The sequence below is a fragment of the Strongylocentrotus purpuratus genome, unplaced genomic scaffold, assembly GCF_000002235.5.
Source record: "Strongylocentrotus purpuratus isolate Spur 01 unplaced genomic scaffold, Spur_5.0 spur5_scaffold_1, whole genome shotgun sequence".
In the NCBI taxonomy this organism is placed as follows: domain Eukaryota; kingdom Metazoa; phylum Echinodermata; class Echinoidea; order Camarodonta; family Strongylocentrotidae; genus Strongylocentrotus; species Strongylocentrotus purpuratus.
This window is the reverse complement of record NW_022145594.1, coordinates 9,311,265-9,338,451: the sequence shown is the minus strand read 5'-3', so window position 1 is coordinate 9,338,451 and position 27,187 is coordinate 9,311,265. Positions and strand designations below refer to the sequence as shown.

The 27,187-nt window shown below is 38.3% G+C and overlaps 2 protein-coding genes across 2 annotated transcripts in view; one reads left to right on the top strand and one right to left on the bottom strand.

Moving 5' to 3' along the window:
• LOC115920893 (transcription termination factor 4, mitochondrial-like) overlaps positions 1-11,418 on the bottom strand; it is a 42,755-nt gene extending 31,337 nt beyond the window's left edge. The window contains exon 1 of the mRNA XM_030977624.1: positions 11,364-11,418. The gene's annotated coding sequence lies outside the window, so the exon portion shown is untranslated. The remainder of the gene's footprint in view (positions 1-11,363) is intronic.
• Positions 11,419-20,321: 8,903 nt separating this feature from the next.
• LOC590852 (tyrosine-protein kinase JAK2) overlaps positions 20,322-27,187 on the top strand; it is a 100,364-nt gene continuing 93,498 nt past the window's right edge. The window contains exon 1 of the mRNA XM_030977622.1: positions 20,322-20,428. The gene's annotated coding sequence lies outside the window, so the exon portion shown is untranslated. The remainder of the gene's footprint in view (positions 20,429-27,187) is intronic.

Below are 27,187 nucleotides of genomic sequence, written 5' to 3'. Positions count from 1 at the left end.
AGTTTAAATCTCCTGTGGTTCTTGAGATATTATGATATGGTGATACATACTATCATTAAGTTTGAAGTGAAAATTCTCCAGTGGTTCTTGAGATATCGCGATAACGATCTCAATGTATGGAATTTCATAAGTTGACCTCTATGACCCTTGACCTTTGACCTACGTGCTCCAAAATCTAATCAGATTGTTTTCCTATAGTGATACACACTATCACTAAGTTTGAAGTTTAAATCTCCAGTGGTTCTTGAGATATCATGATAACAATCTCAATGTATGGAATTTCATAAGTTGACCTCTGTGACCCTTGACCTTTGACATACGTGCTCCAAAATCTAATCAGATCGTCTTCCTATGGTGATACATACTATCCTTAAGTTTGAAGTTTAAATCTCAAATGGTTCTTGAGATATCGCGCTAACAAACTCAATACAAGGAATTTCATAAGTTGACCTCTGTGACCTGTGACCTTTGACCTACGTACTCCAAAATCTAATCAGATCGTCTTCCTATGGTGATAAATACTATTCCCGAGTCTTAAGTTTAAATCTTAAATGGTTCTTGAGATATTGTGATAACGGTCAAACGGGACGGACGTACGGACGGACAACCCGAAAACATGATGCCTCCGGCACCACCTTCGGTGGCGGAGGCATAAAAATTGTTGGAGGGATTTCGAGCTTTGAAGTCAAGTGCGTTACCGATAAACCAAAACATTTCCCATGGCGATTACATGTAAACGGAAATGGAATTCTCAAATCCTACTTTGCAAGTGAAATATAAGCATGATCCCAGCATCTGATTGAAAAATAAAAATCACATTAGTGATAGCTGATTGTCCCAGTTACAACATACTCGAAGCTCAGCGAAAAAAAAATTTAAACAACGGGGATATTGCTCACGAAAGACAGGAATGTAGAATCCAGTTTTGAGAAAAAGTCATGTCCCATAGAGAATACACTCAAAATGTGAAAAATTTACATGCCTCATTTAATCGAAAAAATACGCCATGATGCCTTTGTCTAAATGACCAATTATGAAGACGGCGTTTGTAGAAAATTGACTCAGCTAGAACATATATAAATGTGGAAGAAAAACGATTAATATCTACAGAGATATACAATCAATTTTCCAAAAATATGCTGACGTCATAAAATGCAAATTTAAATTTTGAGTTTGGAGGTCATGACGTCATGAGTTAATTAAGGGTCGAATGAGACATGAAATCATATCTCCAACTCATATTCGTTCCAAATATGAAAGAATATAGGGAGTTTCTATCTATTCTGAAGAGTTACAATGAATTTTGTATAGGCATGTTTTTGCCCATGTATTGTGCGTAAAGATAACGCAGGCCCGCGCGCGCTGTCAATTTGGTCGGACGCTCCTTGCGTTATTAAAAGGTGAACAAGTTATCAAAATGTGCCAAATATGAAAACAGAGAAAATTTGGCGATTCTACGTTTGTCAATTGCTCCAAATGGCCTGAAACATATGCAAAAATATTTGGGATGATTTGGAGCATTTCAAATTTTTGCGCGCACGTAAACGCTCGGACAAACACGTACGCGCGCATTTGTGTACGTTTATTGACCCGAAATTGACCGGACGGATATTGATCTTAATCATGATAATTATGAATGAGAAATAACTTTCCGTTATGAAGATATGATCATAAGTTGATTTTCACAAAATGGCGCCTGGATGACGTTGAGTCCATGAAAAGTCACGCAGTTCGAAGTTAGACTAAGATCTATCATCATGGCAAGTTTCATGACAATGTCTTTAGCCATTCTTGAGATATCCTGCGAACAAAATTGAGGAAGAATAATAATAATTTCTTCTATACAGACACAAAATAAATACTAGACTTTAATTCGTCACTTAGACGAATTAGGTGATACGTATGCTCATGTGACGATATTAGAATGATGACCATGATTGAAAGTGGCACAGCGCCCCCTTCAGGTTTTCGATAGAGGATAAAACTGTTTACCTATACTAAACAAGCTCAAAACACTTCTTTTTATTAATATTACAAAATGTACATAGCGATTTATTTAGTTCTGATTTAATATAAAATATGAGTAAGATATTAATATTTTACCCATCCATAACCCATCCATTTGCCCAAACAATGTTGCAATAACTAAGAAACGGTAATATAAGTGTATTTTTTAACATAAGGAGAACAGATTGAGGCAAAGTATGGCGGAGTTTGGTGATGGCACCAGTATTCCTAGACCCTGTCTTATTAATATGAGATATGTGTTTTCCAGGATAAGTTTTCGTCAATAAGAATAGACAAGAACTTGGTATTGGCAACACGATTATCCAGTCATTACGTAACAAATCCTTTTTGAAAACATTAAGAGATACATCATTGATAATACAAGTGTTATAAATAGGAAACTGTTTTTGTGTTATTTGAAATATTGGGAAATTACCAAATATATCATTATAAAACAAACCAGAAGAATCATACAGATCAAAATTATTGTAAATATATTATCAATGAGGGATGTTGATCTGTCAGTCTTTCTCGAAGGCTTATATCAATTAAAGGAATAATTTTTGTTGAATGTATTGCGCTCAAGAACTTACATACAGCATTGCCAGAAAATTTTACGAGATCAATGTTAAAATTTTCCCATTATATAAACCTGTTTATGTTCAGTATAAGTTTTTTGTAAAACATTTTCAAAGACAGGGATTAAATCATTGATATTTGATTGAGGTTTCCTATATATGACACCTACATTAATATTCTTATGTCTCGGCAAGTTGCTTTCAATAAACAGTGATTCATAATTGTATGATGGGTATAATATAAATATATAATTTCGTATTTCATATTCAAAATTGTCAGCGACCAATAGACCAACACCTCCACCCTATCCTACTTGGCGATTAGAATGTATAAATGAATAACCAGACACATTGAATAATAGTTGCGTAATGTCATTAATCCAAGATTCAGAGAAATCTGTACATAAAGTACAGATGAAATTGGATATAGCATTACAATTTATGTTTAAACTACGGGAATTAAAATGTAAAATACTAAAATGAGAGTCAATGTTACTGAATTCAGTCGTAAAATCCTCATCAATATAATATTTACAGTTCAGAAACCTACTGAAATAAAACTCATCTTCTTTTTCGGATAAATAGTTCAAATCATTGATATCAGTATGAGTATCTGAAGTATTACTACCAAATATTGAATGACGTTCGTCATTATTCAAGTCATGAAAAGGAAATGAAGAATGATTACAAAGTGGGTTATTAATGTAGAAAAATGCTCATGTTCCCTATAACGCTCATTGTATGCATTCTAAGTCTAGAAAGTAAAAAGGTTTCCTTACATAAATTGAATACGAGGACACTGCTAACGTTTAAGTTTCACAATTAGGACATACGTGACATATTCATCATTTAAACATTCAACTGAAAATTGTTACATGATCTCATCATCTGATCAAAAAACTAAAAGCACCGTTTTTATAGCCCATGGTCTCAGCTATAACATACCCAAATTTGGGAGAAAACAGAGCACACATAAGATAGATAGTGCTCATACATGTAGGTGAATGCCATGTAGATTCATGATGTGAACGAAATTCACCTTCCATAGACATAACACGCAAATGACGAAAATTCTGACATGTGGCCTTTAATTGAATTTTGTACTATGATGACCTAATTAAAATGAAACTTAGTGAGAAGTGATCTTGTAGAGAATTGCCTTATTTACAACATATCGACATTTCAAAGAAAATCGATGAATATTGAGAGAAATACACTACATTTTCCATAAATATAATGACATCATAATATGCAACTTTGTATTTTGACTTCCAAGGCCATTATGATGACGTCAAGATGCATTTAATGGCCAAATGAGATATGAAATCATATCTCCAACTCATACTAGGCTTGAGTCGGTACGGTCGATCACACCGGGACCCGACCGTTGCCGTCGGGTCCCGGTTTCGTTTTTTGAGAACCGACGCTCCGAAAAAAATAATGAAATATGTAAGAAATTGCAGTTTTGCACACCACTAAAATCAATCCACCTTGAAACTTAAGTATTTAATTGTTACCAATCATATTCTAGCTCATCCTGAATCAATCCGAACTGCTGATATAAATATGGGTTGCAAAGCAGTTCGCCCAGTGGGGTTGTTGTCGCCAGCTGCTAGCTAGCTACTGTACTGGCCGGGTCTCTCGACAGAATTAATAAATCAGGTTGAAAGAAAAATTAATGTTTGAATAATAAAACGACTTTCTAAAAAGTACTTCTTTACAACATACCGATCGAATAATTTTTAAAAGACAAAGTAGATATTTTATCTTTGCTTTTGAACACCGCATGCTTCTTTTAAAAGCTGAAAATTACTTGGTAATCACAAGGAGTTTCGATACGGATAGCTGTTGCAAGGCAAGTTCAGACTAGTCTCGGAAAAATGCGCTGTGCTCCTCGTTAGCTGTAATGCGTGCCAGAACGAACCCAAACAAAGACGTGATCGTAACGAGAAAAAAATCATTAAAAACTACGAGAGCACAATTGGAAAGAGAACTACTCAAAATTATCGTAAGCAGATACATAACTTGGAGGAAGAATACAATAGTTGTCCAAGCAAAGCCACACAAATAGTGATATTTAAGGAGTTACTATAGGTACAATCATTATCGGAAGGGCCTGCTGCGATATATCCGAATTATACACGTGTTTGAATTGAACATGAGGCAAATACCGCCCTCTACGGTAAAAAGCAGTATAACACAGGATTCGAGTATTTGCAGCAGGCACCTTGCGATAAAAATGTACCCAGTTACTCCTTAATTATAACAATTTCTGTGGCAATTCTTGGGCGATTATTGAATTCTTTGTCCAAGTTATGTATCTGATTATGGTAATTTTGAGCAGTAGTTGTCTTTCCAATTGTGCTCTCGTAGTTTTTAATGATTTTTTTCTCGTTACGATCATGTCTTTGTTTGGGTTCGTTCTAGCACGCATTACAGCTAACGAGGAGCACTGCGCATTTTTCCGAGACTAGTCTGAACTTGCCTTGCAACAGCTATTCGTATCGAAACTTCTTGTGATTACCAAGTAATTTTCAGCTTTTAAAAAAAAGCATGCTATGTTTAAAATAAGAGATAAATATTTATTTTTGTCTTTTAAATATTATATGATCGGTATATTGTACAGAAGAATTTTTTAGAAAGCCGTTTTATTATTCTAACATTAATATTTTTTGACCAGATTTATTCAACCTACATAAATCAAAATGGCGGCTCGAATGTTGTCTTTCTATTTCTGCCCCAGTTTTTTTACTTTTAGAGGCACGATAATGGCACTAAACATCGCCAATCATGGACGAAAATAATGTCAAATGGAAGAATATACCGATCTCAGCCGAGGTATGCATGTGTTGATATATTTGATTGATAAAAAAGGTCACTTTTAAGGGACATACTGATGATATGCGCTTTTTATAGAGGCAAGTGACAAATCCTGCGAGCTGATTTCGGGACACCGGGTCCCGATCGGTGCAAGGCCGTCGGGACCCGGTTTATGAAAATACCGACATGACTCAGGCCTAACTCATACTCTATTTAAATATGAAAAAAACTTGACAGTCCTTATTCATCCCAATGGCATGTTTTTGCCCATATATGCTATGTAATACATGAGCTCGCGCGCACGGATATTTATCTTGAACGGACGCTCATTCCGTTATTAATAGTGATAAAGAGCTAAACATGGTATCAAATTTTCCAGAAAAATATGAGGAATATTCGGTCAAAAGCTTTTGTGGAGGAATTATTTTTCGTTCGGCCGTGACGAACGAAAACGTGCAAAAATGCGTGTTTTGCGTGATTTTTTATGAAATGCTTATAATGGCCTGAAACGTATGCAAAAAAAATTTGGGATGATTTAGAGCATTTTTAATTTTTGCGCGCGTAAACGCGCGGACAAACGCGTACGCGCGCATCTTTGCATGTTTATTGACCTGAAATTGACCTGACGGATATTGATCTTATTCATGATAAATATGAATGAAAAATTACTTTCCGTTATGAAGATATGATCATAAGTTGATTTTCACAAAATGGCGCCTGGATGACGTCACGATGATTTCGAGTCTTTGAAAAGTCACGCAGTTCTAAGTTAGACTAAGATCTATCATCATTAAAAGTTTCATGACAATGGCTTTATTCAATCTTGAGATATCCTGCGAACAAATTTGAGGAAGAATAATAAATTTTAAAAAAATAAATAAAAATCTTGACGAAATCAATAGTTGATACGTAGACTTCGTACGTATCACCTAAAAATAAAATTAAAAATTAAAAATTAAAATTTTCAACAAAAAGAACAAAAAACAAAAGGGAGGCGGCCCCCAAAAAGGAAGCGGGCGGGGACGCTAAACATGTATATTTTTTTTACATGGCCTAATTATAGATGATCAAGAAAAAGCTAACAAATTTGGAAAGCATTTTCTGAAGACCAGTAGTAAAACAAAAAAGGGAAATAAAGATTTGCTAGATGAATATAAATCTATTGATTATAAAGGAGAACATGATTCAGTTATCAATAAACCTTTTACCATGATGGAACTCGAAAAAGTACTTAATATAAAAAAAGACTTCAGCCCCTGGTGAAGATGGCTTGATATACTGTGTTTCAAAACCTTCCAACCAGGGCTAGGAAAACATTACTCTGTCTTTATAACAGAATATGGTCTTCTAGGACGATTCCGGAACAATGCAAACACGCAATGTTGATACCCATATTAAAACCAATTAAGGACTCCTCCCAACTAACATCCTACCGACCTATCTCATTATTACCTTGCTTTATCAAGATATTTGAAAGTATGGTAAAGGAGAGATTAGAATGGTTCATAACGAAAAACGAAATTTTGAGTAGTATACAACATGGTTTTAGAAAAAAGAGAAGCTCAGTAGATAACTTAGTACATTTAGAAAATGAAATTCAGAAATATCTATTTGTGGGTATGAAAACCATAGTCGTATTTAATGATCTGGCCAAAGCCTAGGATACTCACTGGACGACAGTAAGGATTAATTGTCAAGTTACATAGTAGGGCTGTGCTCAACAGTGTAATGAGGTACCCGAGTACACTCCCAGGCTCACAGGCGAATACTCGAATATTAGGACGCCATGTTTTTTTATAATTTTTTTGAATTATTTTTGAATTTTTTTGATTTTTTTTTAATTTTTTGATTTTTTGATTTTTTTTGATTTTTTTGCCACTACCATACCACTCGGCAGTTTCTCAGGTCCCTCGCTGAAAACGCATGCAACTTTACTTTGAGTTGCAGTATAAGAATAATAACAGTAAACAATGCTGTTTTAAAAACCAAAGATGGCAGAATAATCCATTTTCCTCCAAGTCCAAACAGAAATCTGGACATTTGGTCCCAGTTTCTGAAAGGTGAGTTTGACAGTGCTTGAGTTGGGAAACATTTTTACCGACGGTACCATGCCAGCGGACGCCGCTCTCCCTGGCACAGGTAAGCATGGGCCTGGACATTTTTTTTTTTTTTTTTTTTTTTTTTTTTGCGGCCGAATATTCGGGTACGAGAAATCGTACCCGAGTAGTTGTCAACCGTGCGGGTATTCGAGCATTCGACTACCCGTCACAGCCTTATTACGTAGAATTGGTCTCCAAGGAAACATTGACTTTTTTGAGAAACTACTTGTTGAACCGTACCTTTCAAGTGCAAATACATGTAGGTAATGCCAAATCGGCAATTACACATCCTGAAAACGGTTACCCCAGGGTAGCATTTTGAGCTCCCTCCTTTTTAATATAATGATAAGTGACATACCTTTGAGACCAGATATACATAGCTTGATTTATGCAGACGACATCGTAATTTGGGAATCGGGCCATGATGTAAAACAAAATATCCAGAACATACAACAATATCTAAACTCTTTGAACTCCTGGGTCAATCCATTTGGACTTATTATGTCGGTAGAGAAAATGACCCCTATCTTATTTTCAAACAGTTCAAATGATGATAACTACGAGTTATATAAGAGGTCAAAAGTTGACACCACATAAAGAGCACAAGTATCTCAGCGTCACATTTGACAAACGGATGACTTGGAGGCCACATTTATTAGATATTAGTGAAAGATGTAAAGGTAGAATTAATGTCATCAAAAGTCTAGCATACGCCAAGTGGTCTGGAGATGCTAAAGAACTAGTGATCATATATAAAGCATAAATACTATCAATTATCGACTATGGTTGCGAAGCATACAACTCGGCTACCACAAGCGCAAAAAAATATGTTGAACACAGTACCAATCGTTATTTGTTTGTGCAGGCACTCGGAAAGGTACATTCCTTAAAACGCTGCAAGTCGAACTAGGCGAAATGCCTTTTGATTTAAGGCGAGAAATGTTATCAATTAAACTAAGAAAAAGAATCGAGAGTATGCTCAAACACCCCCTGAACGAAGATGTGAAAGATTGTTGGCAATTTAATATTCTTGGAGGTACTAACTCTAGATTAGCCTTTGGACGTAGAACCAAGGATTGTGCATTAAAATTCAGTTACATGTACATACTAGAAGATCCAATGAAGTATTTTTTCAACACACCCTTTTGGAAAATGCTCTCTCCCCATGTGTCATCTGAGCTAAAAGAGGTAATAACGAAAACAGATATCTGTTTTGCCCAAAAACAAGCAGCCCTAGAAGTGATAAATTTGAAATGGAAAAATTATTTACACATATATACTAGTGCTGTAACATCACGGATATCTCCAATTCCGTTTAACCGCCAGTCAAAAAGTAAAAAAAAAAAAAAAAAAAAAAAAAAAAAATTATAAAAAAAAAAAAAAAAAAAATATTAAAAAAAAAAAAAAAAAAAAAAAAAAAAATCGGGAAAACGAAACCGTCCAATTGAAAACGGAATCCGCCATGGGCGGTCGGATACCGGACGGTTAAACGTTTGACTACAGCACTAATATATACAGATGGATCAAGATCGCCAGATAAAGACTCTGCTGCTGCTGCATTTTATGTACCTTATTATGATGTTTCTCAATCTAATTAAGACACTGGCTAATTACACATCTTCTTTATAGAGCAGAGATGGCCGCAATTATACTTGCCCTAACATGGTTATTACAACTCCCAGGACTCTAGACTGGGGCAGTCATCTTTTCTAATTCTTTGAGTTCACTCCAGGCCATACAATCTCGTAAAGACGAATTTTTCATTCTTGAAATTTTGACCATGTGTAGTCAACTAAAATACAAGGGCACCCAGGTCAATTTCGAATGGATTCCCAGTCACTGTGGTCTACAACACAATGATATAACAGATACTGTAAGTTTGCTAAAGCAGGACTAAATAAAAAAATATAGAAATCAACAATGCTCTTACCAGAGCAGAATCAAATTATGTTATAAAGAAATACTACATAGAGATATGGCAAAAAAGATGGAATGAAACATGATCCCCCCCCCCCCCTACGGGAAACGCAAACTCTACTATCAAAAATATTTGTATGTTACTTGAACGACAGATTATCATGAAACTATTCTTCATCGCCTAAGAATGGGGAACTTAGGTTTAAATGAAAATCTATTTGAGTTAAATCAACATGAGATCGGTCATTGCTCAAACTGAGCACGAAAAAGAAACCGTTAAACATTTTTTATGCAAATGCCCACTCTTTCTTATAGAAAGAACCATGCTTATAACAGAATCTGGCATAGAAAACAAAAAAGTAATCCCAATAACTCCTGAAATCAACAGACATTAATCACCAACAGGCTCTGGTCAACTTCGTAATTAGAACTAAAAGGGTACACCTATACCCCTACTAACCAATTGCACCGCACATAATTATTTGAGCCCAATATGTTTCGCTTTTTATAGTGAGTAATACATAATCTCTGTGGCATCAAAATAAAATGAAACGTTTCTCACATTATACTTTAGCACAAAATAGTTATCTAGAGTAATAGAAAGAATGAAACTTTTTCTAAATAGCTCCTGACCGCTGCGCTAGCATACTGCCTTTGTACGTAGGGGGCGACTGTGTATAGGGGGCGACTGTGTATAGGCACTCCAGCAAAGCATAGAGAGTCAAAGCCAATGCGTATTGACCTCTAGCACTGCATGCTTGCTGTGAGGCGGGTATTTTTAGACCCCATACACAAATACACACACCACACAATATTGCATAGACTGTACACAATCATGTCGATGCAGCTGTAAGCAAAGTTTGACACTAGACTTACAATTTGAATTTTTAAATTATTCTTTTTAACATCAGTAAGTTAAAAAAAATGTATTTTACTGCTATTTAGGTGTCATCAATTGTCACTAAAGTACCGATTTTTAGTGAAATCAGTTGAGTTTTGTACAGTGGTGTTTGAAATGTTGAGAATCAAAAGCACAGCTTATACTACACAGTCAGGATAGTGATGCTCCTATGTGTGTGTATAGGAGGCGACTCGACCACATAATTTGGGGACGACTACGTTAGGAGGCGACTGCGTATAGGAGGCGACTGCGTATAGGAGGCGACCTGACCAAACACCGTCACAACGCACCGTGTCCGAGCTGGTCCTTGGGCCTGGGTGTCCTAGAGTCTAGGCTATAGCCAATAAGCCTTCTAAGTTTTGCTCGCCAGCCACTGAATTCTTCAACATTAAACAAAATTTTAGCTTTTAAAAATCCAATTTATCCAAATCTAACTGTTAGAATAGACCTAGATCTAGACTCAAGTCTAGCCTAGATCTATATAAAAAAAAAAGTAAATCTAATTTTAAAGGAATAAAAATCCTAAGAGAAGAGGCGTAAATATTCACTTCTGAATGACAAACGCCTTTAAACTAAAACAACAACAACAAGAACTCGCATGAAAACGTAAACACAATACACCGCTACACCCGGCGAACCAATAATGTATTAAAAACAAAATGGCTGCCCACGCTTCAAAAATGTGACACGTGCGACGGAAAATTCCGTAAAATCACGAATTACCGCACAGCAATGAAATACACAACGAAAAATACAAGACAATATAGATCTAGACCTATATAGATCTAGAACGTAAAAATATAGCCACGCGCAAATTCGAAAGAAAATCGCAACGGCAATGAAGTAAAATTAGGTGGTGAGTTAGAACAGAATAGTCTAGGTCTACTGATTGATAGATATCTAGATCTAGATCTAGATCTAACTTGTTAGACCCTAGATCTATGTGAATGATGGCGGAGACAACCGTTTCACTAAATGAAATGAAATGGGTGAAATGAAGAGGGAAACACGAGACACTGACTAAACATAGACTAAACAAACCTTATATTATCTCTAGTCTACTGCCTACTGGTGCTTCAGCTAAGCTCAGCATAGCCATGATAGCTGTAACTTGTTAGGTGCTCAGCTCAACTCCCGGGTATGTGGAACTCCACCTGCTGTCGTCGATTGCACCTCTTTGGAACTTTTCAAGCAGAAGGCCAGGTGCAACACATCAAGCTCCGTTGAGCTTCAGACTGTTTTTTAGCTGCACATAGAATTCTTGTAGAGCCTTTTTACTTGCACTGTACACTCGGCACTTGACAAGCACAAGGCCAAGGTACCATAATACGCCAACAGCGGACTGTACTATACTGCAAGAAGAAGAGTACCGAGAGCAAAGAGAGTGGCTGTGTCATGCATGTCGTCAGCAGCAAAATTCTAGAATGAGGATCTAGAGACGGCCCGTGCGCGCGGGACGCGCATTTTTTACACAACTGTTTACCACTTCAGTCAAATATACTGTGCAAACGACTAAAGACAGAGTCTAGCATTCACTATGAATATGACTGACAGAGAAAGCGGACAAAATATACAGTTCCTCAGGTAGACAAAGGAACATCCCTTCACTGCTATTATGTACAAATGTTTAGAACAGGTGTCACATGCATATTCACCTTTTTACATAATAGCAGTGAAGGGATGTTCCTTTGTCTACCTGAGGAACTGTATATTTTGTCCGCTTTCTAATTACCCTTAGCAGTGTTCAGAAGCGGATCTAGAGGGGGGGGGGGGGGGGGGGGGGGGGGGCAACCCCCCCCCCCCCCCCCCCCCCAAAAAAAAAAAAAAAATCCGGGGACCATTTTTTTTAATTTTTTTTTTTTTTTAACTTGTAATTTTATTTTATTCTATTTCTATGTATTTATTTCATTTATTATTATTATTATTATTATTATTATTATTATTATTATTATTTCTTTTTGGGGGAGGGGGGGGGGTTGGGCGAACAAATGTCACAGAGTCCCTTGCCAGGCGCGGATCTACGGGGGGTTTAGGGGGTTTAAACCCCCCCTTGGGCGGCCCAAAAAAACAAACAAAAAAAAGGGGGAAAAAAAAGAAAAAAAAGAAAAGAAAAAAGAACGCACGCTGGAGAGAAACCCTTTCAAGTGCAAATATTGTGAGAAGATATTCAACTCATCTGGTAACTTAACCAAACACATGATAACTCTGGATATAACTGTGTATTTAACTGTTACTTGATTTAAAAAGACGTTATCATGCACTGCTTTTTATGGTCTCCATTGTGTTAATAGATGCCAGGAAAACATCACTTACGGGGTTCAAATAAACCACCCAAAAAAATCGGCTAGCCGCTTCGCGGCTCGTGGACGATGCTCCGCATCGTCATTATTTTGGTCAACCCCCCCCCCCCCCCCTTAGCAAAAAGCTAGATCCGCCCCTGGTGTTACACAGTACTGTACATACTCGTTATTTGTTTCGGGTTAAATCTATCCTCTCTTCTCTTTCATTATGTATTTCTGTGTACTCCTTCAATCTATCCTCTTCTCTTTTGTCATGTATTTCTTTAGTTTATCTTCAATCTAGTTTTTTTGTTTTTCCACAATCTATCCTCCAGTTCTCCTTCGTTATTATTTTATTTTTTTGTTCTCCTTCATTCTAACCTCTTCTCTTTTGTTTTATGTATTTCTTTGTTTCTCCTTCAATCTATCCTTTTCTCTTTCGTCATCTATTCCTTTGTTTAAAACTGATAGATTTCCTTTCTCCTTCTTTATGTATTTCCCTGTTTTTCCTTAGCCTATGATCCTCTTAGCTCTTCAACTATGTATTTCTATGTTCTCCCTTTGACTTATCCTCTTCTCTTTCCTTATGTATTTCCTTGTTTTTCCTTCTCCATATCCTCTCCACTATCCTTGTTTTTCCCTTCCCTGGGTGTACGTGCTTGTACATATTGCGCTGACGACTTAGACTCTTTCACCAGAGCACTTCTTGGAACTTTTTCGCCAAAATGGCTAAACAGTTGTGTAAAAGAAATATGCGCTACCCTGACATAGCATAATGAATAGAACACGGATCTATTCAATTCAGTATATGCTACGAATTCTATAACAGGGCACCAATGAATAGGGAAGCTTTGCTATTCGATTCTGTTTTCGATAGCTTGCACCTGCACTTGTTACGTAACAAACTACTCGGCTCTGGTCTTTCTGACATGGCATCAACAAAAAAAACCGACCCTCCCTTTATTCATCGAGCGATTAGTTTTACCAGAGGTAGTAGCCTAATAGCATTCCTGACATTGCCACAATGACCGCATTATTTGGATGTATTGTTCCTGAAGGTACTGATGAGCTTCTTTCTCCTCGTCTGGGCACTTTCAATATCCCCATAGGAGAAGAATAGACTGGGGCTGTAGTCTCACTAGGAAACAATTTAGGGACAGTTCAAAATAATGCTGGGAAATGAAATTCAAATGATACCGTTTTAAAAACCAGTAAGATATGGTTTTAGGACAAGAAGCAGGAGATAATTTATTGCTCGGCAGTCTTGACTGTATTTGAAACGGAGCATCCAATATACCTGATATCTAATAGTACACTGTCAATTAAAACAAATAACTAAATTTTTTTTTTAAAATGGACCTCTTTAACCAAGACTGTGGTTCTTTATTGTCGAGCACTATATGATAATAGGGACTTTTAGATTTGCACGTTGACAGCTTTGACTGCAACATGTGACGTCATTTTAAGGCACTGCGCGTGCGTCACGTCGTCTCAGTCGGCGATCGAGAATGCTTCAACCTTGATTTTCCTATAAATCTAGTACGGTACTAGTATATGCCGCGTGCGCATAAAATATACAGTTCCTCAGGTAGACAAAGGAATATCCCTTCCCTGCTATTATGTAGAATTGTGTAAAACAGGTGTCACATGCATTTTTATTTATTTATTTTTTATTTTTACATTTTTACATTTTACATTTTTACATTTTACATTTTACATTTTACATTTTACATTTTACATTTTACATTTTACATTTTTACATAATAGCAATAGGCCATTTTTCGAAGCGGCGAGCCGATTTTTTGGGGTGTTTATTCGAACCCCGTAAGTGATGTTTTCCTGGCATCTATTAACACAATGGAGACCATAAAAAGCAGTGCATGATAACGTCTTTTTAAATCAAGTAACAGTTAAATACACAGTTATATCCAGAGTTATCATGTGTTTGGTTAAGTTACCAGATGAGTTGAATATCTTCTCACAATATATGCACTTGAAAGGGTTTCTCTCCAGCGTGCGTTCTTTTTTCTTTCTTTTTTTTTTTTTTTTTTTAATGTGGGGATTTTGGGGATGAGAATCGGCAACGCTGGCCTAGCTTGTCACTTCGGCGGTGGCCCGTGTCCTCAAAAAAGCTGATGGGGGGGGGGGGGCAAGGGACTCTGTGACATTTGTTCGCCCAACCCCCCCCCCCCTCCCCCCAAAAAGAAATAATAATAATACTAATAATAATAATAATAATAATAATAATAATAATAAATGAAATAAATACATAGAAATAGAATAAAATAAAATTACAAGTTTTAAAAAAAAGATAAGATTTAAAAAAATGGTCCCCGGATTTTTTTTTTTTGGGGGGGGGGTTGCAACCCCCCCAACCCCCCCTCTAGATCCGCTTCTGAAACCTTGGTCTGAGCTCAAACCTTGCTTTGTGAATTCGGGCCTATGGCTTGACCTACCAAGCAACACTTAATATAATAGCTGCATTCTGACTATTGAAATACTATTATTCCTATCAGGTGAATGAAATAATTTGTATTGAGGCACTTCACAAAGACCTGTGCATTAAATTTGGTTACATTACGAAAATGGCCTATCTTTCTTTGTCTGTCATGTTCTTAGTGCTACTTCCTGCATGCATGTATATCGGCGAGTGCAATCTAAAAGATTTCTAATTGAAGTCAACATGGGCAGTTGAGTACGTTGACACAGTGGCGGATCCAGGGGGGGGGAGGCCAGGGCCCCACCCCCTCCCCCTTGAGAAAAAAATCATGTAAAATCATGTGATTTTTACCTTTTTAGGGGTTGGGCCCTCCCCCCCCCCCCTGACGCTCAAGGAGGGGGGGGTGCAAATATTAAAATTTTGGAGATCCCCCCAAAAAATCTGCTTACTACCTTACTAAAATGACAGACCTCCCCCCTCCCCCCCCCCCCCAAATACCGATGGACAAAATTTTCAAATTATTCGACACACACAAACAAAAATGCCCTCTTCCCCTCCCCCCCCCCCCCCCCCCCCGCTTATTCAGCGGCTGGCTGAGTCGTTGCGAAAAAAAATTCGCAGTATATATATATATATCTCAGCGGCCCCGGTGAAAAAATCGTTCCCAGGGCCCTGCATATAATTTATGACGCGTTTTTTCGCGTTGAATCTAAGATAATAATAAGACACAGACATGTTATTTTGGCATGTGACATATATGAGAGTAAAGAATAAGATCTCACCTTGAAAATGGTGTAGGTCATTATTTAATTAAAATGTCGAAACAGGGGCGGCCGAGCGACTTCCAAAGTGGGGGGGGCACCAACAAAAAAGGGCACTTTCTGGAAAAAAAAGGGCACCTACAGTGGGAAATCTCAAAGCGAAAATATACAATTTTTTAGACATTGGTATATACCCCTACATTGTGATTACATTATCAGGGATGATTTCAATATTTGTTTCTCTTCATACATCATACAAGATATCGCTTAAGCATCATACTTTACAGTTGGGTGTGATGTCTCAATATGCATTTACGAGCGAGCGAAGCAAGCGAGAAAAATTTTAGAGATCTGTGAGGTCGCAGTGCGAAAAATTACATCTTATAAAGAGGAAAAAAGCCAATCGTGATGGGGTTATAAGCACATTCTCATAACGGAAGACTGAAAAGACCTTTGATAAGTAACATAATTATATCATCTTTAAATGCGAGCGAGCGCAGCGAGTGAACTTTGGGGGAAATTGCTCTTAGTCGCTTTAAATAAGGGGCACGTTTAATGATTACATGAAAAGGGGACAATTATCGAAAGGGATATTAGACACTTATTAGAAAAGAAAAGGAGCACATGTCAAAGTACAAAGGATAATTATAAGAGGTGAGAATGAGGCATTTTTTCACCTGAAAAGAGGCACTCACCAGTGATGTAAAAGAGGCGTTTATGAAAATGGGAAAAAGTCATTTGTTGACGGAAAAGGGGCACCCATCAGATTTTGATAGGGGCATTTCTAAGAGGTGAAAAGTGGATAGGTCCCTTATCACTGGCGTACCTGAGGGGGGGGGGAAGGGGGGCAGAGTGCCCCCCCCCCCCTGACGGGCTCCAGGGGGGAAAAAAAGGAAAAGGGGGGAAGGAGAAAGAAAAAAAAAGGAGAAAATGAAAAAAAGGGGAAAGAAAAGAAAAGAAAGGCAAGGAAAGAAAAAGAAAAAAGGTAAAGGGGAGAGAAAAAAAAGAAAAAAAGAGAAAAAAGGAAAAGGAAAAAAAAGGAAGAAAAAGAGAAAAGGAAGAAAGAGGGGGGAAAAAAAGGAAAGAAAAAAAACTGGGGAAATTATTTATTAAAACACCATGGCCGTACGCACCGGGGGGGGGGGGGGCAGTTGACCCCAGATATTTTGAAAACGTACAGTTTTTTCCTGAAAATGTTAACAAAGCTCACAATTAGTGAAGGCCTATACAAAATCCTTCAATTCTACTTTTGAAAAATGCAAAAGTACCCTCTTGACCAGTTTGGTCGCTCGAACTCCCTTCACTCCTTTTGCTTTTGAGTTTCTTCAAAAACTTTTTATGCATCTTTCCCCCTCCCCCATCAGAAAAATATTCCGCATACGGCAAAGAAAAAGACAAATGAAAATAGGAAAATATAAGTGATATAACAAATTCGACACTCTTCGCTGGCGCGAGCTGCTTGCTATAGCCTATTTTGTATTAAATGTTTTCACTTGCTCGTCCCCCTGAAAAAAAGAAAAGGATTAGCATTGCCTAGAATACAATTGTGTCTGCTCCGACTGGCCCCGACCTGCAACCATGGCAACCATAACACCCAGTTTATGTACCAAATGTTACTAAAAGAGACTAATTCATTTTTTCTCGCTCGCTACGCTCGCTCGCGAATAAATGAAATAGACATTGCTTTGAAAACAATTGTGCCCACCCTTGACCTGCAACAATATCATCAAAAATGGCAGTGTTTTTTCGCCCTCTCGCCAAAAAGGAATTGATATCGTGTTAAACGCGATTGCGCCCATCCCGACCTGCACCAATAAAAACAAGTTTATGTATTAATTTCTATTAAAAGAGAATTGATTTTTTTTTGCATCGCTATGATCGCTCACCAAAATGGAATTGACATTCTTAACAAAATATCTACGCTCCCTTGCCTGCAACGAAAATCCCAGTAAATAAGTATCGAACGTTATTTTGAGAGATATTGTTTCCTCGCTCGCCAGAATTGATGAATTGATTGATTTTAGTTATTGATATTTGTTTTACCCTCTCTTGCTACGCTGTCTTTACAATTAACATCGCTAACAAGCATGCTCACCCCAACCTACAACAAATTACCAGTTGTTAATTATGTACCAGACGTTAATCAAAGAAAATTTGGCTTGCTCGCTAGCTACGCTTCCTCGCCAATATGGAATTAACATCACCTTAAACATGATTGTGTAAGCCCCGACCTGCAACAAAAAACCTGAAAATTATGCACCAACCATCATTAATTTTGTTTTGCCTGCCCACCAAAATGGGATTGACATTGGCTTAAACACGATTGTACCCACCCCGACCTGCAACAATGACACAAAGTTTATGTACCAATTCATTGAGGACAATTGTACCAAGTTTAATTGGCAATATTATTATTAAAAAAGAAGCGATTTTATATTCTTGCTCGCTACGCTCGCTCGCCAAAATGAAATTAACATCGCTGACGTGCCCGCCCTAACCTGCAACAACATTACTAGTTAATAATTATGTACCAAACATTATTCAAAGAAGTTTTGGTGTGCTCGCTCGCCAAAACGGAATTAACATCACCTTAGACATGATTGTGTAAGCCCTGACCTGCAACAAAAAAACCTGAAATTTATGAACCAATTATCATTTCAAAAATTTTGCTCGCTCGCTACGCTCGCTCGCCAAAATAGAAATAACACCGCTTTAAATAATCATGTCTTAGTTGACATGGATCAATGAAATCAAGTTTATGTACCATGTTCTCACCGTAGAGAAGTGATTTTTCGCTCGCTACCTCGTGGAATTATGTGCCCATCACTGACCTGCTACAATATCATTAAAAAGATAAATGTAGGGGGGTTGCCTGCCCGCCAAAATGGGATTGAAATTGTCTTACACACGATTGTGCCCGCGCCGACCTGCAACAATGAAACAAGTTTTATATAGCAATTCATTAAGAGAAAGGTGTATTTTCACTCGCTAGCTAAAATGGGTATAAAATCACCCTAAACACAATATTGTTCCCGCACCCGGCATGGGACAATTGGACCAAGTTTAAGTAGCAAATATTAAAAAAGAAGGGATTTTTTTCTTGCTCGCTACGCTCGCTTGCAAAAATGAAATTAACGTGGCTAACAAATGAATGTGCCCACTCCCGACTTGCAACAATACCGGTTAATATACCAAACGTTACTTAAATATATTTTTTTGCCCGCTCGCTCGCCAGAAGTGAAAATTAGCATCGCCTTTTTTGTTTTGTTTCGATCGCTTGCCCCCTCTGACGAAGTAACCCAGGTACGCCACTGTCCCTTATTAGAAAGGAAAAGGGCACTTATCATTATTAAAAGGGGAATTATCAGAGTTGAAAAGGGGCACTGACCAGATATGAAAAGGGGCACTTATGCAAATGTAAAAGGGGCACTTATAATAAAGGAAAATGTGCATTTGTTGAATGAAAAGGGGACACCGTTCAGATTTTTAAAAGGGGCAGTTATGAGAAGGGGAAGGAGCTCTTTCTTTTTAATGGGGGCACTTATCATAAGGAAAAGGGGCACTTATTAGAAAGGGAAAGGGGTAGTTATGAGAAGGGGAAGGAGCTCTCTCTTTTTAATGGGGGCACTTATCATAAGGAAAAGGGGCACTTATTAGAAAATAAGGGGGCACATGTTAAAATGAAAGGTGTGCTCATCCGAGTTTAAAAAAGGGGTATAGTTATTAAAAGGAGAAGGGGCATTTCTTACAAAGGAAAAAAGGGGAAGTTGTCAAAGTAAAAGGAGCACCTCTCAGTTTTGAATAGGGCAATTATCAGAGGTGAAGGGGGCACTTATTAAAAGTGAAAAGGGGCACTTCTCGTACCTGAAAAGAGGCACTTACTAGAGAATAAAAAGGGCACTTATTCAAGATAATTTCAAGATTTATGAGAATGGAACATGGACACTTATTGCAAAGGAAAATGGGAACATGTCGTAGGAAAATGGGCACGTGTCAAAAATAAAAAGGGTACTCGTCAGAGGTGAAAAGGGGGAAGGGGCACTTTTACTAAGTAATAGGGGCACTTGTCAAAGTAAAAGGGGCACTTCTTACAAAATAAAAGGGGCACTTTTCCTATGTAAAAAGGGGCACTTTTGGGGTATCTGAAAAAGTGGGGGGGGGGCACTGTGCCCCCCCCTGCCCCCCCCCCCCCCGGGAGGGCCGCCTCTGTGTCGAAAGATAGTTTAATAAAAATCCAAATCTATTAATCTCTCCGTTACCGTCAGCCGAAATGTGCAAATTTTTCTTTTTCCTTTTCGATTGTACGACTTAGAGACACTACAGGTAGTACATGCCCCATTCTTGATGGCTAGCCCCCCCCCCCCCCGGGAGGGCCGCCTCTGTGTCGAAAGATAGTTTAATAAAAATCCAAATCTATTAATCTCTCCGTTACCGTCAGCCGAAACGTGCAAATTTTTTTTTTTCCTTTTCGATTGTACGACTTAGAGACACTACAGGTAGTACATGCCCCATTCTTGATGGCTAGCCTCCTCCGTATTACGTTGGTCGCCAGTGCAGTTTCAACGAGCGGATTCTGTGTGTGCAGTTCAGTTCGACTTACGTTACGGCTCGATATATCCTGGATAGGTAAAAAAAAACCTTTTTATTCTGAACTACATGTATTTCAAGAAGTTTAATGCTATTTAGAGGCGACAGTATTAATTGTAGTCCTACTCCTAGGTCTAGTATTTTTTGACACGTACATGTAGACTATAGACCCTATCTAGATCTATAATCTAATACTAAGTAATAGTAGACCTCTACTACCACCAGTAGAGACTACTCTACTCTAGACCGAAAGCTTCAGTCTCTATAGGCCTACGCAGCTACGTCTTGCAAGATTTTTGGCTTAATTGCAGAATACCCTACCATATCGGTAGTCTTCATATATTAGCCATAGATATAGATTTTGATTTTATTATTTGCAATAACGGTGATACAGGTATTGAAGATTGTATAATGCAAGTGTTTGAATTCATTTGGTGGATGAAAAGTTGAATTCTACACCGTTTTGTGCGTCATTGCAGCGCTGAATTTGGTGTGTTTGTTGCTAATTTGTGACAAATTTAGATGGCTTTCCTGATGGTATTTCATGCAAAATGTCTGTTATATTAATAAGCACAGATTCTTGTCCTTACCTTTGTCTTGTTTAGTGTCTGTTATAGATATTTAATAGATGAATTACTTGAATTCTAAGCACATTTCAGTAATACAAAATGTCCAGCCCGTTCACAGTCCCACACACTTATTTGTTTGTACCCTGTGCCCTCTCTTATACTGCTAGTCTGCATTCACCGTGGTAGCAGTGACTACCTCTTCAGGAAATGTGTTCCAGTCGTTGATGACACGTTGGCTGAATGCATCCTGTCTAATCTTCGTTGAGCATCTTTGTTTTACGATCTTTAGACTGTTGCCTCTTGTGTTGCTAGTCAAGTGTTCAAAGAAGGTATCAACTGGGATGCATTCAAGTCCATGGATGATTTTGAAAACCTGAATCATGTCGCCTCGCCGTCTGCGATATTCGAGGGAGGGAAGGTTGAGCGCCCGAAGTCTCTCTATGTAAGGACGGTTGCGGATGTCATTAATCATTTTGGTAGCTCTCTTCTGCACCCTCTCTATGGTTTTGGAGTCTGTCTTGAAGCGAGGGTACCATATGGAATCTCCGTAATCTATGAGAGGTCTGACAAGGCCTTTGTACAGCTTTGGAATTGTGGACCTGTCTCTGCACTCAAAGCTGCGACGGATGCAGGAGAGTACTCCGTTGGCTTTCTTGACAGCATATGCCACATGGTTATGGAACTTTAGCTCGTCATCAATGAGGATGCCGAGATCTTTCTCCTCTGATGTAGCTTCAAGGACATCATCTCCAAGGGCATAGATGTGTTTGACGTTTCCTGGGCCTATGTGTAGTACTTTGCACTTTTGTGTGTTGAAGTGCATTTGCCATGTATTGCTCCATTCCATTAGTGCATCAAGGTCAGATTGGATTGAGCACAGATCATCTTTTGTGGATGCTTTGCCATACAGTTTAGTGTCGTCAGCATAGATCTTGACAGACCCTTGAAGTCCATCTGGTAGGTCATTGATGCACAAGACAAACATTGTTGGGCCGAGAACACTACCCTGCGGCACTCCGCTCCTTACTTTTGTCCAGTCAGATAATTTATCATTGACTCTAACTCTCTGGCATCTACCTTGGAGGAAGTCTGCTATCCATTCCTTAATTTGGCCACATATACCGTATGTCTCAAGTTTTGATAGAAGGCGAAGGTGAGGTACACTATCGAAAGCTTTCTTGAAGTCTAAGTATACCACATCAATAGGGGTTCCTTTATCCAGCATCTCAGTCCATGCCTCCATGACAGTCAGAAGCTGTGTCACACAAGAGCGTCCTGGAACAAAGCCATGCTGTTCATCACACAGTAGGTCATTTTCCATCAGGTGGGCAACTATCTCATCTCGAATGAGTGACTCCAGAATTTTGCATGGTACTGATGTCAAGCTGATTGGTCTGTAGTTCTTAACATCCATCTTACTGGCTTTTTTGTGGACAGGTACCACATGACTGACCTTCCATGCACTTGGTAGTTTGCCTTCCTTCAATGATGCATTGTAGATTATGGAGAGGGGCTCTGAAACTGAGGCGGCTGTTTCTTTTAGAACGCAAGGGTGAATGCCATCAGGTCCTCCACATTTGTACTTTGACAGGTGGACAAGCTTCTTATAAACATCATCTTCAGAGATTGAGATAGATGTCAATGTCTCTCCTTTGTGTCTTGGTGGGAGTTTTGGAATGTGCCCTTTATCCTCATCAGTGAATGTAGTGGCGAAAAAGGTGTTCAATGCATTCGCTTTTCCTTTATCAGTTGATATTCGTTCACCGTCCGGAGTTCTGAGTTCGCCTAGTCTGCAAGAGGTTTTGAGTTTGCTATTTGTATACCTCCAGAATGCCTTGGGATTTGATTTCACATTCATAGCCAGGTCTTTCTCAAAATTCCTACATAACTGCTTGGTCAGAGTTTGCAGCTGCTTGGCTAATCTCCTTGCTCTCATAATGTCCACAGGATGTTTGGTCCTCTGTGCCTCTTTCCAAGCTCGATGTTTCTGGCTTTGTTTCCTCAGTGCCTCTCTAGTCATCCATCTCTGTTTCTTTCTGCGGTGTTTGGGTTTTGACTTCGGTATGAACTTCTCCATTTTTTCAGTCAGGGTGACTAAAAAGAACTCCCAAGCATCCTCTACACTTTTATTCTCCAATTCAGATTCCCACTCGATTTGGTCTAGCTCTTTACACATATCATCATACTGCCCTCTGTAAAACTGGAGGTGAGGAGTTGGGGTGTGGGTGTCTGGTGTGTATACTTTAAGGCCAAAGAGGATTCCAATATGATCACTTCTTCCAATTCCAGGTACATAGTCTATGTGGTTGATCATGCCGTCCTAGGGTAGAGTGCCCAGTATTCGGTCACTTAAGAGGAAATCACTAATATTTTGAATTCTTACTTCTTTTATTTGGCAATCTACCCATCAAAAAGAAGAAAATTATTCCTCTAACAGGATTTTATAGTCACTTAAAATAAAGAATGATGATAAAAAAAATATTTTCAAAAGAAGACGGAGCATTTTTCTGCCCTGAATTTGGTCGCGCCGATTAGAATTCGGTCACGCCGTTTGTGCGTGGTGTCTTCGTTGCCAAGGAGCGAAGCGTATTTGCGCACTTTTTTCACACAATTGTGCGATAAAGCACTGATTGTCAGTCGTAGGGTAGAGTGCCCAGTATTCGGTCACTTAAGGGAAAATCACTAATATTTTGAATTCTTACCTCTTTTATTTGGCAATCTAGAGTAAGACCGCCAAACTTTGGATGTTGCCAAGCTTCGGACAAAAATTAAGTTTTTATTTTAGGCCTTACACGCATATCCCTATACAGTCTAGATCTATGTGCATTGCGCCACCATGTAAAATTGGTCAAAGTTTTTATTAACAAATCGAGCTTCAACCCTTGGCTTTATTTCTTGTGATCCTGAAGGTGATACTCAATAAATGAGGTGTCATATGAAAGAGCAGATTAATCTCCATAGGGTCTAGACCTATTTCTAGGGTGTCTGAACGATTTTTCAATTTTCAATATTGGGATCTTTTTTCACCATTTTTGTTTGATATTTGAATTAAAAATGTAATCAGAACAATACATTTCAAATTTCAAGTCTCACCGATGTTTCTATCAAAAGATACAGCCTAGTGCTGTAAGTCAGACGCTATGTTCATGTTCGATTCGGTTCGGCAGAGTTCGGCAATTTTTCACCCGAACTTGGTTCGGTTCGGGGTTCGGTAATATAATAGCATGCAGCGTTATAGCCACGGCAGTCGGCACTGGGCGGGCCCGACCAGCACGGAGGACTTCTGCAGACTGCCACCGACCAGGACGAATTTCACATTAAAAAACTGCTCTAAACGTAATTATTTGTGAAGAAAAATACTACTTACATTCGTATTTCCGTCTTGAATCATGATATATTTTCAATTTTAAAAGAATCATGTTTTCAATTTGTCAATAAATGATATTTTTTAAAGATATTCCGAGACGGTTGTTGTCTAATGTTAGAGTCATGAAAGCTGCCATCTTGAATACAGAATTCAGGCTCGTCAATAACTGTTTTTTGTAAGTTTTTATTTTCAATAGGAAAAATATAAAATCCATATTTTCCTGAATGAATAAATACCATACTATAATAAATATTTATTTCATTATTTATATTGTTAAATTTGTCCGATATTGTTACAATATTAATTTTTTGTTGAATGGGTTTGAGCTGAACTTGTTTTGATCATGCACATGTATTCTTGTTTATGGCTTGCGATCGCGACGTAGCGTGGTCAGGATTTGGGATTTAAATGGCGTCAGTGAAGTCGCGCCCACCACTGGATAGGCATTAATCACAAAGGCGGAAAATGGGGAAAAAGTAAATATAAAATGAGCAATCATGACATGAAAATTAGGTACAAAATGACAAGTTTATTAGCTTGCAAAAATGTTAACATTTTTCTGCCGAACATCCGAACCAGGCCTTTGCGTTCGGTTCGGTTTGGTTCGGAAGTGCCATGTTCGGCGAACTTCCGTTCAGTTCGGCGGTTCGGCTACAGCGACAAAAAAGACGTACACGCAGAGTTAGATCTATGTTGTTTTGCTAAATATGCAAGCGTAAATATGCAAGCTGTATCGCGCGATATGCAAGCGTATGCATAGCGTACGCATGTCATGTGCAACTTGCAGCTTGAGCCACGCTGTCTCCGTGACATGTGCCATTGACTAGTATGGCTAGCCGTTAGCACAATAACCCGGAAGTGAATACACGTTATAATCAATGGCAGTAGGGACTTTTTGATTCGCATGAAGACAATGGGGATTGCTATGATCGACGTCCTTTTAATGCACTGCCTTGAATGGACGTCACACGTATCAGTCCACGCAAATCTAAACGTCCCTAATATCGAGGAGACAACGTGCAAGTTGTCTACGCGATATTGCCATTGACTATAACGTGTATTCACTTCCGGGTTTATTGTGCGAACGGCTATCCATACTTTCATTCACTATACGCGCAGATGTTACGCGATGTAACTAGTGCTGTAGTCAAACGGTTAACCGTCCGGTATCCGACCGCCGATGGCGGATTCCGTTTTCAATTGGACGGTTTCGTTTTCCCGTTTTTTTTTTTTTTTTTTTTTTTTTTAAATAATTTTTTTTTTTTTTTAAATATTTTTTTTTATTTATTTATTTATTTTTTTAAAAGTTTCGATTTATGCCCCTCCACCTGGCACTATGCCTGGCAATGTCTCCCAGCTCAGTAATCGGTGTGATGACTTACCACTTGGAAACTAGAACAACACTCCAATTTGTCTGTCATCTTGGTTTGAAAGTAATCTTTGTAATAGATCTCAATATATATTCATCCAAGTTTAACACATGGTGTACCACAAGGTTCTATCCTAGGTCCTCTACTGTTTTTAATTTACTTTAATGATCTTACACATTATTCTAAACGACATTGTTACTATTATTTGTGACTAGTTCACAAGCACAAATCGGCGCCTTTAGTTAAATCACCTTCCTGCTTTTAAAAAATTTTTTTTTAATAAATCGTTTAACCGAAAACCGTCCGGTTTTGACAGGCGGTTAAACGGAATTGGAGATATCCGTGATGTTACAGCACTAGATGTAACCATGGTTTGGACTGAGCGGAGCTCATGCCTCCCTAATTAGCTGATCCGAAAAATGTGGAGAAGGGTATTTTCAAACTGTAATCAGTTGTGATCCCTGGGGGCTAGCGAAAAAATAAGCGCATAGATATATTCCTTAGGACTGGGACTACTTATCGATCGTCATATCTCAAAAGTGACAAACCTCGGAGTTAGCCAGGACACAATGTTTAAATTGCTGTTTTGACCAAGATATTAGGAATTTTAGATTGAGTGGACGAGAACACGACGAACGCCGACTGATCATGCGTGTCAACGTACTCAACTGACATATTGACTACAATTAGAAATCTTGGATTGCACTCGACGTTAAACATGCATGCAGGAAGTAACACTATGAACATGACGGACAAAAGAACATCCCTTCACTGCTATTATGTAAAAATGTGTAGAACAGGTGAATATGTATGTGACACCTGTTCTACACATTTTTACATAATAGCAGGGAAGGGATCGATGTCCCTTTGTCTACCTGAGGAACTGTATATTTTATGCGCACGCGGCATACTAGTACCGTACCAGATTTAGGAAAATCAAGGTTGACGCAATATCGATCGCCGACTGAAACGACGTGACACATGCCTTAACACATGCCTTAACATGACGTCACACGTTGCAGTCGAAGCTGTCGACGTGCAAATCTAAAAGTCCCTAATTACTCTCAACTACAACGTAGCAGAATTTGGGAGAAAAAATAGGCCATGAAAAACGGCGATATGGTCTGATGAACATCAACAAATATATAAAAAGCACAGTCAAATACAATGTATTGGTTGAAATCTTGAATTCTGACTTTGAAGGGCCAAATAATGAAGTTGATGGACTCATTAAAGGTAAAGACCAGTATTGGTAACGCCCCAATTTCAAAAAATGAAATGGAAGCTCTCATTACCATTCATGTGAAAGAATATGTTTTGACTAATACATGATGATAAAAAATTTGCCGGGAAACCGCCTACTAATTCATATATTTGGTAAATTTATCTCTCTCATGGTCGTGTGAGAGAGATAGGGTAGTCCCATATACATCTTTCTGTGTATAGTGCTTGTAACTTTACGAAGAATGGGCCAAATTTCTTATCATTTTGA